The sequence below is a fragment of the Mus caroli genome, chromosome 2 (genome assembly GCF_900094665.2).
Source record: "Mus caroli chromosome 2, CAROLI_EIJ_v1.1, whole genome shotgun sequence".
In the NCBI taxonomy this organism is placed as follows: Eukaryota; Metazoa; Chordata; class Mammalia; order Rodentia; family Muridae; genus Mus; species Mus caroli.
Genome location: NC_034571.1, coordinates 131,217,858 through 131,233,128, shown reverse-complemented (window position 1 = coordinate 131,233,128; position 15,271 = coordinate 131,217,858). Strand labels below are relative to the sequence as shown.

General features: G+C 38.4%; 1 long non-coding RNA gene across 3 annotated transcripts in view; it reads right to left on the bottom strand.

Moving 5' to 3' along the window:
• The window catches only part of LOC115030388, a 45,945-nt gene that overhangs the window by 3,025 nt on the left and 27,649 nt on the right, over window positions 1–15,271 (bottom strand). The window contains exon 4 of one of the 3 annotated variants that reach the window (XR_003835984.1): window positions 3,578–3,807. The exons of the other annotated variants lie outside the window; for them this stretch is intronic. This is a non-coding gene — a long non-coding RNA (uncharacterized LOC115030388). The remainder of the gene's footprint in view (window positions 1–3,577; window positions 3,808–15,271) is intronic. 3 annotated transcript variants of the gene reach the window in all.

The following is a 15,271-nucleotide window of genomic DNA, read 5'->3' as shown; positions in this document are numbered from 1 at the left end:
AGCTATATCAGGGTCCCTTCAGCAAATGCTTGCTAGTGTATGCAATGGTGTCATCGTTTGGAGGCTAATTGGAAATTAACAAGGCCTCAGGTTGCAGCTGGGACCAGGGACATCTATATGGCCTCTGGTGGTAACAGAGACCTGGGACATCAATCCAGACCCCAGCTACCATGGCCCCCAAGGAAGTAGCATGGGCCCAGATGTCCCCATGGCTTCAGGCTACTCAGATCAGAAGCCCCCAACCCTAGGGCAGTCCAGCTATCAGATATCCACATGGTCTCCATTAGCAGCCCAGACCACAGATATCCATTTGGTCTTTGGTGGAAACTTAGGCCACAGACATTGATTCAGACCCCAGCTTCAGCAGGACAATGGACCCAGCCATGGTCCTTGCTGGAAGCCTGGGACAGGACCTTACCATGGCCTCCACATATCTATCTGTTCTTCAGGTCTCCAGTTCCACTTCTCTCTACAATGTATGAACCAGTTGACTTCACTTTCACTTCTGTCGCTCCACCATGCCCTCCATCTTTCTATCTCTCCACTACACATCCCTCCATTGTAGTGGTACCAGTGGCCAGTGCTTGAGAGTCTTTCTTCTGACTATGCCAGGTCAGTGTGGCCAGGGCTTGGGTGACTTTCTTTCCCCTAAACCTTTATATTTAAGCTTTGAATGCCTCATTGCTCAACTCTTGGTAAATTCAGTTAATTGAATCAAATTAACATAAAACCATTAAATTATGAAAACAATTTTTGCTACTGTGTGTCTGTCAGTCTGTCTGTGTGTGCATGTGCGTGTATGTGTGTGTGTGTGTGTAAAATTTGTATTACCACATGTGGCACATCAATCTCCCATCATGTGCTGCCAATGACTTGCAAGTTCACCTGGAAGCAGGATTTCTAATTTTTCATTCTCGTTAGAATTTTATAATCTTCAAGTCCCTCTCAAGGTCTTGGGATACAAGTACTATACCTGAAAATGTAAGGTGGCTAAGTTTCTAAAATGTAAATTTGTCCTGAAGAGACTGGGGATTTTATATAAATAGTTGAAAGATTTAGCAAGTTTGACAATTTCATTCTTGTACATGTTCATTCCAGTTCAGTGAAGGACCTGCTTGGTGACACTAGGGAAATTGTTCGACCTTTTTCCTTTTTTATTTCTTCTTCAAAAAGGGATCAAACCACTTCCTGCCCCCTTTGTCTGATCTGAGAATCTTCACTGATGAGATTAAAGTAGTGGAAAGGTTAACGAAAAAGATAGCATTCACTTGGGGACTGGTTTTCTTTAATTATCCACCCAGGGAATATTTGTGGCTGGCTGGCTCCTATCTGGCTGGCTGGCTATCACTCCTAATAGTGATAATCAGATAGGGGTCACGTTACTATCTGAAGCCAAAAGCCCATAGGTGATATTTGGGAATGCTCACCTCAGAACCAGGGCAAGCTCTAACAGTTTGTCACAGTAACTCAAAGCAGCAGGGAGTTCAACTTCTGGGAGTCTTTAAAAAGCTGGGATTATTTTGAGGGGTTTCTATGCACTGGTACAATCACCCTGCTCAGCAGCAGATGCTGGAAGGAAAAACTGGCAAAACTAGAGGTGAAGTCTCCAGATGCAGGCAACTATGGCAGGGTCTCCTGCTTGGATTCTGAGCAAGCAAACCTGCCAGCATAGATTCTGATCTTCCTGGAAGCAGTAAACACTGTTGGATAAGACCCTTCAACAGAGGACACTATATGAAACATGCATTACCCTCTGCAACACATTCTCTTGGGATTCCTCCCCATCCACCAGAAGGCAAGCCTTGCTATCTTGAATGCAGGATGCTGAGTAACTCAAGGTCTTCACACCCTCGACTCCTGACATTTTAAGGTTCAACTAAACAAAGATCAAACTAAGGATGGAGGTATAAAGCCCTTGTATGTCTTGTATCTCTAAAATTGTTGTTACCTTGCTAAATGGTCTTGTTTTTTGAGATGAGGGTCAAAGATGACCAATATTCTAAGACATGTAACAAAATGTGTGAATTAACATCTCTGTGTCCATTTGGAGCTTTTGGAACACAGCCATGTCTTCCTTTGTGCGCTGTCTCTCGGTGGTCTTGCTCAACAATAGCACAACTGATTTGAAAGCTTTTAGGACCCTCCAACTCTTTGATAGATCCACTTGTCTGTCTGCTCTTCTCTCTAACCCTGATATATCCAATGGACCATGTGCTTACCTTACCGCAACACTGCCCGCGGCACCACCTCACAAAACAGCCTAAAACTGACAGCCAGTGATGATCCTCACAAGAATTCTCATGATGAATTCATTTCCACCCCAGTGGGAATAATTAGGAAATCTAGTAAAATGATTAAGACTCTATACACCATACTCCCAGCATGAAGACAAAATTTTAAAAAGTTCTTCCTTTGTCAACATTGGTATGAGGGGTGCTGGCACCATCCGCTCAGTGCCCCATAGGTCCCCTTTAGTAGACTCTCAGCTACCCAGAGAAGACTTAGGGTTTTTAAAGAATGGATGCCAAGCTGGGAGGTGGTGGTGCATGCCTTTAATTCCAGCACTTGGGAGTCAGAGACAAATTTCTGAGTTCGAGTCAGAGACAAATTTCTGAGTTCGAGGCCAGCCTGGTCTACAAAGTGAGTTCCAGGATAGCTAGGGCTATACAGAGAAACCCTGTCTCGAAAAACCAAACCAAACCAAGCCAAACCAAAACAAACCAAAACAAACCAAACCAAACCAAACCAAACCAAACCAAACCAAACCAAACCAAACCAAAACAAAACAAAACAAAACAAAACAAAACAAAACAAAACAAAACACAAAAAACAACAACAACAAAAAAGAAGTGATGCCAAAAAGCTTTTCCATGCCCTACCTCTAAACGCAACATGCTTTTCTCTATGGCTTTACTAGGGAGCTGCTGCTCTAGTTTGGGAGATGTGACAGGCTTTCCACTTAGCCAAGTCAGGTAATCCTAGGAGGCAGTGACATTGGACAGGTTGCCACTCTGGCTTCTCAGTGTTCTTAGTGTCCTAAGTATAGACTCTTCATTCCTAACAGTTAAATGTTTGTCACCAGCACTTTGATTCCTCAGCTTTTAAGTCTGACTAAAGGAAGCTACGTATATTATATTATGCGGGAACATGGTGCAGTGTTGTTTACTTATTTGCATGTGTTTAAGGCTGACCATGTAGAATGAACATCTCATGTCTTTTTCTTCCTTTTTTTTCTTTTGCTTTATTCTTCTCTCATACAATACATCCTGACAATAGCCTTCTCTCCGTCCTTGTCCCACTCACCGCCCATCTCTGTAGATCCACTACTCCTCTCTTTCCCTTCAGTAAACAAACAAACAAACAAAAACAGGCTTCCAAGTGATATCAATGAAACACAGCCTAGCAAGATACAAATAAGATACTATGCATAAACCTCCATCTCAAAGCTGGAGGAGGCAACCCAGTAGGAGTAGTAGCAAGCCAAAGAGTCAGAGACATCTCCATCCCCATTGTTAGGAGCCCAACAAAACCCCCAGCAAAAGAACCACAGGATGTATGCAGAAGACCTAGCACATACCCATACAGGCTCCATCAGTGCTGCTTCAGTCTCTGAGATCCTATGAGTCCTGCTGAGTTGATATAGAGGGCCATGTGTTCCTGAGGCTCTAGACCCCATCTACAATCCATTCTCCCCTCTTGTTCAGGGTTTCTGGAAAGCCCCACTTAATATTGGTGGTGGTCTCTGCACCTTTCTTCTATCAGCAGCTGGGGAAAGTCTCTCTGATGATGACTGGGTGAGTCACTAACCTATGATTATAGCAGAATACCATTAGCAGTCATTTATTGACTTTTGTTTTGTTTTGTTATGTTTTGTTATGTTTTGTTTATGTTTTTTCAGACATGGGCTCGTCTAACTTGAGGTATCTCACTGAACAAAACTTGTTCTCCCTTGCTAAATAGCCATTGATTGAAGATGCTGTTCAGGTAGATATGACAGATTATAAAATTTTTCTTCTTGCATGAGACATGCTTCAGACATGAGACTAGACTGGTCTTTTTAGCTCTTTAAGCAAGCAACCATATTGATGAAAGTTCATGGGAGAAACTTGCCTGTCTCACCCAAATACACTATAATGCAACATCCTTCCCTGTCCTTGGGGTATCATACTCCTTTTGCCCTATTTTTGGCAACATTACCTGAGCCTTAAGTGTAGGGGTTGTGTCATGGTTCCAGGCCAGGCAAATATGGTAACTTATTCACTGTATTTTAACTAATTGTGAATCTCTATAACAGCATCAGTTGGCTGAAAAATGAAGCAGCCTTGATGAGGGGTGAGAGCTACACTTATCTGCAGGTATAAAGTTAAGCATTTAGAAGACCAGTGAAAACTATATAGTTTTAGGCACAGTAGTAATCAGTTCTTCTCTAAGACCTATGGCCCCTCCAGCTACATGATCTTGGTTAGGTTTACAGTGCTAGGCATGATTCCCTCCAACTGAGTAGGGTGTCGCTCCAGTCACATACTCATGAGATACCTTGCTGGTCCAGCTGTTGTAGTTCTGAGGCTTTACATCTGGTTAGAGCTGTTTATCACTCCCATCTCTTGGCAGCTTGCATAGCACGTTTCCAACATTATGAGAGCCAACCCTCAGGGGAGAAACTTCCAAGTAATACCAACTAGACTTCTTTTTTTTTTTAAATATTTTTTATTACGTATTTTCCTCAATTACATTTCCAATGCTATCCAAAAAGTCCCCCATACCCTCCCCCCAACTCCCCTACCCACCCATTCCCACTTTTTGGCCCTGGAGTTCCCCTGTACTGGGGCATATAAAGTTTGCAAGTCCAATGGGCCTCTCTTTCCAGTGATGGCCGACTAGGCAATCTTTTGATACATATGCAGCTAGAGTCAAGAAAACCCTGTGGGAAAAATCTGTAGTATCTTCAGTAATAGGATCTTATCTTCATGTTCTGACAACAGCCAACAGAAATGAGAATAATTTATGTTGTTTTAGAAGTTTCTTGCCCCCCACCTCATTACCAACAATGGAAAGAGAGTTATTCCTTGACTAGCAATGGAACCTTTGTTAGATAGTCTATGGGTACTACATACACTTAGAGATATATCCTATCACATGGGCATGATGTATGTGTGTGTGTGTGTGTGTGTGTGTGTGTGTGCAATTTATCTCTACTTATATAATTCTGTAAATTTTTAAATGAGCTTATTAAATCATAGGCCTCTGTATGGGTTTGCCAAACATTTTTAAATGTTTCCCCTCCAATTCCCTGTGTATTGCCCTCCCTTCCACCCCCCAGTTAAGTGCCCTAGTTTCCTCTTTCCACTTTATAAAACCCATATCTTCCTTCCATCTCTAGAGCTCCTTAATTTTCAAAAGCTTTGTGAAGTTAACATCACAAGATCTGTGCACATCAACGTAGGAAAAATATAGTGCTAATGTTCTGCCAATCTATAAATTAAGAATAAATTATTTAAATTCAGTAACTCTGATTTGAAACCTACTCTTGATCTCTCTCCCTAGAAATATCGGCAAGCATTCAGAGGCCCCATGATGGCTACTTTCTCAGACTCCAAATGGCCACTTTATGCAGATTCATTTTTTTAATTATTTAAAAGAGAACGATTGGAGATCATATACTGGGGTGTGATCAACAATGCTCAAGCATAAGTTATTCACATTTAAACTTGTTGAGACACTCTACAAAAATATGTATCCTCAGAAATTCTTGAATATACATTTATTTTTAAGGAATATAAAATGGATGAATGTTTAAAGGAACTGATTCATCCAAATTTTAAAACTCTACTCAGCAAGAAAAAAGTAACACCATTAATATATATCTATATAAAATTGGATAAGTGTCTGTTAAGCCAAAACAAACACTATAAAATGTGCACAATCTGATTATGTAGTATTACTCAAAGAAATTTGGAATGATAAAGAACATTGTGGTTTACAGAAATCATGTAGCAAAGAGGCCATAGACATAAAGGTGTCAGCATGGTGAAGCCATGATAAAGGAACATTTCTGTATTTTGGTTATTCTGTTGATTAAAAAGAGTTCCATTGCAATAAACTCATACACATGTATGCATGTCAGTATGAACATGTTTTATATATTTTACTAATGTTGACTTCCTGATTTGAATATTGTGCCAGATACATTCATATTGTTCATATTGCAGGAAGCTGAGTGAGGGTCTCCTGGGATTATCCTGTATTTGGTCTTATGACAGTTCTTGTTACTCTATAATTATTTTAAAATATAAATGTTAAAACCCTAAAATTTACAAGAATAGATGAGAAAAATCGTAAACCAACAAACAGAACATCATCCAAAGCAGGAGTGGAAAGTCTTTCCTTTGTGTTTTCCTTGAGTTTTACTACCAAACAGGGCTAAAAGTCCACAACTGACAGTTCTGGCTTCTGTTTTGGCTTGTTCTAACTGGAAGTTCTGCCCTTGCTAGTTTGGGAGTGGCATTTTTAAGCTTCTAATAAATGCACTCACCCTGTGGTTATATAATAAGTCAATACATCATAAATCTTATTTGCATTTTGTTAAGACCACAGAAATACACAATGTCTCACACATAGTAATTTTCTGAAGATATCTGTGTCAGTCTGAAAGAACTAAAATAATATTTACTGGGCTTTGATGTTCAGATTTGGACATATGGGCCTGTCCTTACTTTCTGCATCCAGGCTCCTCTTCTTAACTACTATCTTAAGTAAAATTAAAATGGATTATGCATTTTAACAAATAGGCACTTTTAGCCTTATATGTGTAATTGCTGCAGCTTGGTTTTAATTCTCCTTTTTCTGCTGTAATTGTGATAATAATGGGATGTCAGAGTGCAGAGACTCTCAAATTTAAGAGAGGTCCATCCAAAATGAATGTGTTTTTCTTGCCAGAAATATCAGTTGTTAAATCATCTATAGCTAACACTGTCACAGTGCCTCACAACTAAAATTCTTCTGTTTAAAAAGTGAGAGATGTAAGAGGGTCACCTGTTTATGAATTAACAGACAGTCTAAACCCAAAGATAGCAGATTCAAGAATCAGACATCATTAGATTAAAGATTAGAATCATACTAAGTTATTTATTAGTGATATTTCTCAACATTCAAGAGTCTATAAAATGGGATGGACACAATCATCCCTGATGAGGTGTTCCAGAAAATAAAAAATGAACACACTCACAAAACAGTGGTGACTTCTCTATATTAGCCTATTGTGACACTCATTTTGCTCCCTGAATATTTGCTCCCTCGTTTCTGTTACTCTCTAAATCTGTACTATCCAATTCTATAAGAATCCAACAACTATAACTAAATTAAACTAAAATTAAAGTAAAAGTTTTTCAGTGCAGTAGGAAGTACTCAGTAGCCTATGTGTCTAAAAGCTATGGCATTGTACATAATATATTACAGAAATCTTTATAGTATAAAATATTGGAAACTTCTCTTGAATAACTCTGGAGCTAAATCAAAATGCTGGCTCTATGGATTTTAGCCTGCTTATCAAAGACTTATTCATTAACAGTTAATATTCACAGAAGGTAAGGGATAGGTCACACTAGGAAGGAAAAATATAATAGATAGTTATGGATAAATGGATTGAGAACTGGAATGGTAATATCAAATGGGGAAAAGGAAGGAAAGGAAAGTGAGAGAAGGTATTGGTAAAACTCAGGGCTGTTTGGGGGATTAATGTGGAATTTTCAAATGTGATATAGAATACATTCTCTCTTTTATTCACACCTGCTAAATTGAATATTTTCCACTATCTAATAGATCCAACTTTTAGTAGGATAGACATCTCCCTTTATAGCTTATAATAGAAAGATTAATGGTAAATATAATGATCATTCTGATCTATACCTGCCATCCATGTCTGTTATGTTCCCTTTCCCTGTCCCCAGTGTGTGTGTGTGTGTGTGTGTGTGTTTATTCTAACAGGAAGCTTACCATAGAGACTCAGGAGATGGCCCAAAGCTTATTGACTTCTCCTCAAAGGAGAGTTAATACTAGATAAGTCCTCACTTCTCTGCTTTTCTTAAAGGATTCTTGAAATGAAATTATACTGAATAGTTGTTGAAAGGAAACTGGGTTGAGTATTCCCAGGGGCTACAGAGCACACATATTTGTAAAATCTGCCATAGGAATGTGCTTTAAGAAAGCAGCGCTCATTCAGACTTCAGGGAAAATCAAATAGAGTTGAGTCCAAGCCAAACTAGAAACAAACACAAAATCTAAGCACACAAGTGATAATGGTGACTAAACTACAAAAGGAAGGGACATTAAAAACAACGGTAAGGCACAAAGATGAAGTTAAGAACTAAAGTGTGGTATGCTAACACAGGGTAGTGTGCTGTGTTCTCAGACAGAAATTAGTTTTGGCAGATAGGTTTTGTGACTGCTGCCAGCCTGTGCAAGCTGTAGGTTGACCATCACATTTCAGAAGTGCACAAGATGAAGGGATGAGAAAACGGTAATAAAATACAGCCCCCACATTAGAGCACCTGATGCTACAGTATCCGAGTTAGATGCATTCCCTGGCAATACAATGGCAAACAGCACATAAAAATTATAAAGAAAAAATGAATACTCCAGGGAACAGGAAGAAAAAGGTGATTTTAGTTTATGGAATCTTTGACTTTGTACAACACTTGGTCTGAATTTTTATAGATTCCCAGATGCAGAGATGCTCAGAGAGACAGAACCCAAATGTACAGAAAGCAAGTTCAAAAGCAAGAGTTGTGGAAATAGACAATACATTATCAGCATATTTCCTCGGCATGGACAACCACTAGTAACTAACAGAAAGTAACTGCTAGAAACAGAGAAATGATAGAGAAATCCTACCTGAGTCAAAGAGGGCCGACATGCTGTCTATGGTGATGAATGGAGAAGAGAAAGCAAAGAAAAGGTCATGGTACCTACCCTTGATTGGAGCTATGAAGGCTGCTGAAAAAGTAATTGTATTTTCAGAGATAGGTTGTCATTCTGTTTGAAGCAGGTGTCAAAGATAATAAACTTGGTTTTCAGATTTCCAATCAGCAAACCTGGGGTATTGTGAGTTTCTAAATGAACATGACACACAAAGTGTGTGAGCCACCCACAACTCATGGTTTATTTAGATGACAATAAGGAGAATTCTCAATGGAGAAAACAAACAGATAGGTGCAGGGAACCAGCTAAGCAAGACCTTGAGTTCCTGCACACGGAAGTAAGGCCTCAGGTTCCCATCCTCCATCTCCACCCTTCCCACCCCACCCTACTGCCAAGATTTGCTGAGCAAGATCTTTAGGGTTTAATTTGAGGTAAGTGCCCAATTTAAAATATTTTTTGGCTCTTGATTCAGGTTTCCTTTGAGCCAAGATGATCCTTGCCTCTAGGGAATAAATGTTCCCACTGTCTAAGGGAAACTCTCTAGAGGATGCAGACACCCCTAGCACTGTTTTGGGGTGTGCTGCTTGCTACTAAAGATATAGACAAGACATCAACAGTGCCTGCAACATATAAGTTTGTTTGTTAAAATAACATTACCTTTGACTGTTTAAAAAAGGAAATGTTTTAGTGATTTATCATTTTTGAAAATTTCTCTTTCTTTATCTCCTGGGAATAATCTAGAAAAGAACATGTCTAACTCACATCTCTAATAGGAACATCTTGGACCAAGACTATGGAACAGTCAGGAAGTTTGCTAGGAATATATAAGTTCTATGGCTGTCTTTCATTTCTTACCCTAGTTTTGCTCCTCACCACAAAGAATCTTGGTCAGAATATGAATTGTAAAACATAGTCTTTGTTTATGGTAAGATGTTGAGCATATGCATCAACTAATGTTAAAAGTTAGAAAACACTTGAGCCCTAAACTTAGGGAACACATAGTATGATTATGGTCAGGATTTGACTGTAAAGTCCACTGTGATAATGAGCCACATAGATACTATGACTATGGTCAGGATTTTACCCTAAAGTCCACCGTGTTGAAAATGGCCCACATAGATTCACATGGAGTGGCATTATTGGAAGTGTGAACTTGTTGAAGTAGGTGTGGATTTATTGGAGGCAGTGAATCACTGGTATGGGCCATGATGTTTCAGAAGTTCAAGTCAGATCCCATTTTACTCTCTCTTCCTGCTGCCTGCCAAACCAGATGCAGACATCTATGATACTTTTCCAGCACCATGTCTGCCTGTGTGCAGTCATGCTTCCCTTCATAATGATAATGGACTAAGCTTCTGGACCTATACGCAAGCCCCATTTTTTTTCCTGTATAAGAGTTCCTGTGGTCATGGTGTCTCTTCTTTTCACAACAATAGAAATTTAAGACATCTACCAACACCATTTCTGCAGAGGAGAATTCTAAGATAAGACATATGTAACTAATAAGCAAATTTCTACAAAGTCCAGATTACTTACATATCTACTTATAAAAAAGGATTGATGAAGGGAAGAGTTCTAAAGATGATCACTCCATAAACACATAAGAATTTTTTCATAAAGCTGCAGAAAATAATCTACCTAGGGTGACTGATCTAAAACTATAATATTGAGGATAGTTGAAGATACCCAGAATGTTATACTGGCACAGGGACATGGACACCAGTTTTCATAAATTGTTGCTGATCAACTATAATGCCATTTAAGCAACAAGTTATTTAATCCTGGTAATCCCTGAGTTAGAACTAGAAATAGCTAGAACAATCAGTTAAAATACAAGAGTTAAGGCGGGCCTTTTCCTAAACAGAATACTGATTGCTATTGAGATATCATTACTTTTAAACCACTATAGAAAACACCTGCTCATATACGAGACATTCTAGATTGACAAATTTTAATGATAAAAAATGTTGCATGACCATGCATCTTTGACACACTTTTGTATTCATTCCAGAAGTATTTTTCTAGCTCTATATGGATAAATTGAATAACTGGATCACCCTTCGATGAGGAATAAGTATATACTACATTTACTAGGTGAACAAAACTGTCAGCACTGATGAGGGAAAATGTACGTTCTATGCTTATGACTGTAACAAGGGCATTGCATGTACTACTATGTGTAAGACCGTGTAACTTTGATATAATCATGAAAATGGCCTCAAATTTTCCTATGGTAAAACCAGGCTGATTATCTAAAAATGCAATAGTATGACTAAAAGGCTGAGTAAAAAGTCTCAGATTAAAAGAAGTCTCAGATTAAAAGAAGAGATGGGTAATTAAATTAAATATATAATTTTAGATTAGATAGTCCTCTAAACTGTATACAAATCATGATTGACTAAAATTACATAAAATAGAATCTTTATGCCTAGGAAATACATCCATCCTTAGACTCTACAAATAAATGTTAATCATAGTAATTACATATGTGACCTACATTTTAGTAATTTACAAAAATAAATGTATTTATATGTCTGTATTTTTGCATATATACTGAAATATGATTGTCAAACAATAAATGAATAATGGAATAAATATATTAATGTTTGTTACTCAATTCATTAGCAGCTTCCCTGTATGTTTCGGTATAAAAAATATTTACTACAAGGAAAAACCCAGGATTAGATATAACCTTTACTTCAGCAAGTATTTAAAGAATAATTAGTGTCAATTCTTCTTAAGCTATTTTTTAAAAATGACTAGGCAATAATACTTTCCACTTTACTTTATAAAGCCAGAATTAACCTTACATAAAAGCCAAAAAAAAGACTCAACTAAAGAAAACTAATAGACCCAATTTCTAATGACAAAAGTCATCAAAGATAGCAACAAACCCAACAACACACTTAAATTGAACACACCATGTCCAAGTTACACAAGAGTATTTTACCATACAAAAATTAGCTAAAATGTTAATAGTTCAGTCTAATATTTTCAATGAGTAAAAATTATTTTTGACAAAATTCATCACTATTTCATGATGAAAATGTTCAACACAGTAGGAACAGTATGAAAGCATTTTCACATAATAAATGTAATATGTGAAACCTGAAATCATTTCAACAAGAAGGAAAAATGTCTACTCTGGTCACGTCTGTTCAACACAATACTGAAATTGCTGATCAAAAGTTTTAGGCAAGAAAAGTAAACAGAGGGGTTCAAATTGGAAAAGAAGTAAATGTATCTTAGCTAGGGATGGTTATTCATGCTTGTAGTCTCGTCAGCTGGGAGGTTAAGGAACTTAAGACTGGACTGCTGACCATTAAATTCAAGGCCAAGCAAAGGCTTATGAAGACTCTGTCTCAAAACGAAATACTATGTATCTTCTTCTATTCAGATGAAATTTCCTTATACTTAGAAATTTCTATAGACTAGCAATTCATTATTTTTTGAGTTCACAGTTCCCATTTCTAATATCTGTTTTGCTCTCATATCAATTAGTTTGTCTGTTGAAAATAATTATTAATGTCTTTGACTATTTGAATGAGTAAATGAACTCAACAAAAATTTAAGACACAGAATTAACACATTATTATGTTATATATTCCTTTGGGATAGCAACCAAATCTTATATTCATCAAAATTCTCCACAGGGGACCCAGCAGTGTACTGTGGACTTACATGCCCTCAATTTTCATTAAATAATGATGATAATAATAAAAATAGCTAATGCCTGCTGAGAACATACTAATTCCTGATGGTGTCCTAAGTATTCTGTGTGGCTTAAAATATTTAATCTCTAATGATTTTATGAAATATAATTTACAACTGATCCTATTCACATAAGAAACTGAGACCTGGAGAGCTTAAATATTGAAGTCAGTAAAATGACAGAGCTGAACATAAAACCCAAGTTTTAGGTCCCAGAGCACATTCTCTTACCTGCCACACTATGCTATTCATCTTTAGACTAGGTTGAAGTCATGGCATCTGGTGAACAGCATTATTGTAATTTTGTTTTGTTTTGTTTTTTGTTTTTCGAGACAGGGTTTCTCTGTATAGCCCTGGATGTCCTGGAACTCACTTTGTAGACCAGGCTGGCCTCGAACTCAGAAATATGCCTGCCTCTGCTTCCCAAGTTCTGGGATTAAAGCAGAAGAGTATCTGTAGGTGGAGGGACTCTCAATGTTATAGGGTAGCCATGAACCCAATAGCCTGCAGGGGCGGGGGCTGTATGATTATATCATAGGGTAGCTGTATACCCAATAGCTTACAGGGGGTTGTATGGTCATTTTCAGTATCATGTTTGGATGGATACAACTTTGTTCTGGTGTTGTGGTTGCTTGTTCCTCAAGATCAGCAAAGACCCCTTCAGTCCCCATGTGTCTTTGAGGATGTTCACATATAACTTTTTTACAAGTCTATCTCCTCTTGTACTACTTTTTAACTGTGATAATGCCTCCTCCTTCTAAAAATAAATTTTGATCTATAGAAACATGTATTTCCTTACTTTACTAAAATGGAGAAGGATGAGGACACCTTTAGCTGACTTTGAGTGGATTTCCTGGTATGTGTGGGCAAAGAAAGATGCATAGCTTATGGTCAGATTTAAGTCTCTATGCAATCTCTGTCATTGTGAAACTATATAAAACACAAAAAGAAAGTTCTTCTTAAGGTGCATTTGTAGTTAAATTTTAGTTAAGCCAGCTACAGAACATGGCTACACATTCGTTACATGATGTCTCTCTAATCAAATCCTGTCTTAAGAATATAAGTGGTCAGGATCAAGATCAATATCCCTCTATTGAGGAAAGCAACATGGCAAAGAAGTGTGGAAATATGGAGGACAGCAGAAGGATTAGGAATGGGTATCCTCATAGGAACTTTCCAAGTATTTCTCAGATAGGAATGTATTGTGGTCCCAGCTCAACCTGGGAACAAAGCAGCACGCCAGGTGGCTTAACTTTGTGATCCAAGGAGACTCGGCCTTAGTATCCATTTCTAAGTAGATGGATGAAATGGCATCATCAGAGAAGGCCAAGGAACATTAGCCTCACAGGTCAGAAAGTCATGCTAATCCAGACAAACAACAAAGTGGACCTAAATGATAGCTTCATGTTTCTGCTCCAAAGTCCAAAAGCAAAATGCTGTGTCAAGGACCAAATGGCCTCTCTGAAAAGCCAGCCTACCATACTTACATCTATTGAGCTTGCCCGTGTATGATTAAGACTGCTTCCACTTAGAGGAGATCCCAAAGAAAAGGGCAGTGTTTCACAAAGTGTGAACTGCATACATTGAAGCAAGTACAGAGAAAGGCTTGGGAAGCTGAGAGCCTGGAAAGGGGACCTGGATGTCCTAGTGATAGAAAGAGCAGAGCAGAGCAGAGTGAAGGTTAGATACACATTTCCAAACAGGAGAACCAGGTGACATGGAGAGGTCGGGACAAAAATAGTATTATAGCAGTGTCATTTGACAGGATTTCGTGGAATTATGTGTCAGAACTATGAAGGGGAAATGGAAAATAACTTGGGCTGACCAATGTTTGGTTACCCTAATTCAGGAGAAATTCCTGAGATGGCTTTTAAAGTTAAAATATTTTCTTTTCTTTTTTCTTTTACTGTTTTAAATTCATTTATTTCCTGGCTAAACTGTGGAGGGAAACAAAATTTAAATGATTCAACATATGTCACCCAGAACTACTTAGCCCTGAGTTCTTTTTCAAGACAACCCTCATGAGAGGTCTATTTTTGGTATGTGCAGATTTCCATTTCAACTGATGCTTTTTTCCTCCTCTTGTATTCAGCCTGGGAGCCAGTTGGGATTCTTAAAAAGGCCTGCTGTGTTGCTGAGTGTCCTGGAAGAATACAGCATTGCAGTGGTTCAGGGGAACCAATAAATCATGACCTGGGAACACCAGCCACGGTGCCCTTCTGTTCTGCACAAAGAAAAGGAAATACTGGCTCTCTGATCTATTCCTTTGTGGACACAGAACACCTGGAGATTATGAGGGGGTGCAAATTAAAACTTGGAAGCTAGAATTTTTCTAAAATGAGTAAACTTGGTTTTTTTGGGATTATAAAGGTCTGATTCCAGGAACATAGAAATAGTAAATATCCCTTCCCCTTTGCTGTGGGTGGTGCTGGCCAACGGACAGAGGACAGAGATGCTGTCTGGAAAGCCTATGCCTGTTTCTCCCTGTTCTCTCAGTTTGCTCTGGTGAACAGGATGCCACATCTTTCTCATGGTAGAGCTAAATACTACGACCATCAATGGAAAGAGAGGCCCATTGGACTTGCAAACTTTATATGCCCCAATATAGGGGAATGCCAGGGCCAAAAGAATGGGAATGGGTGGG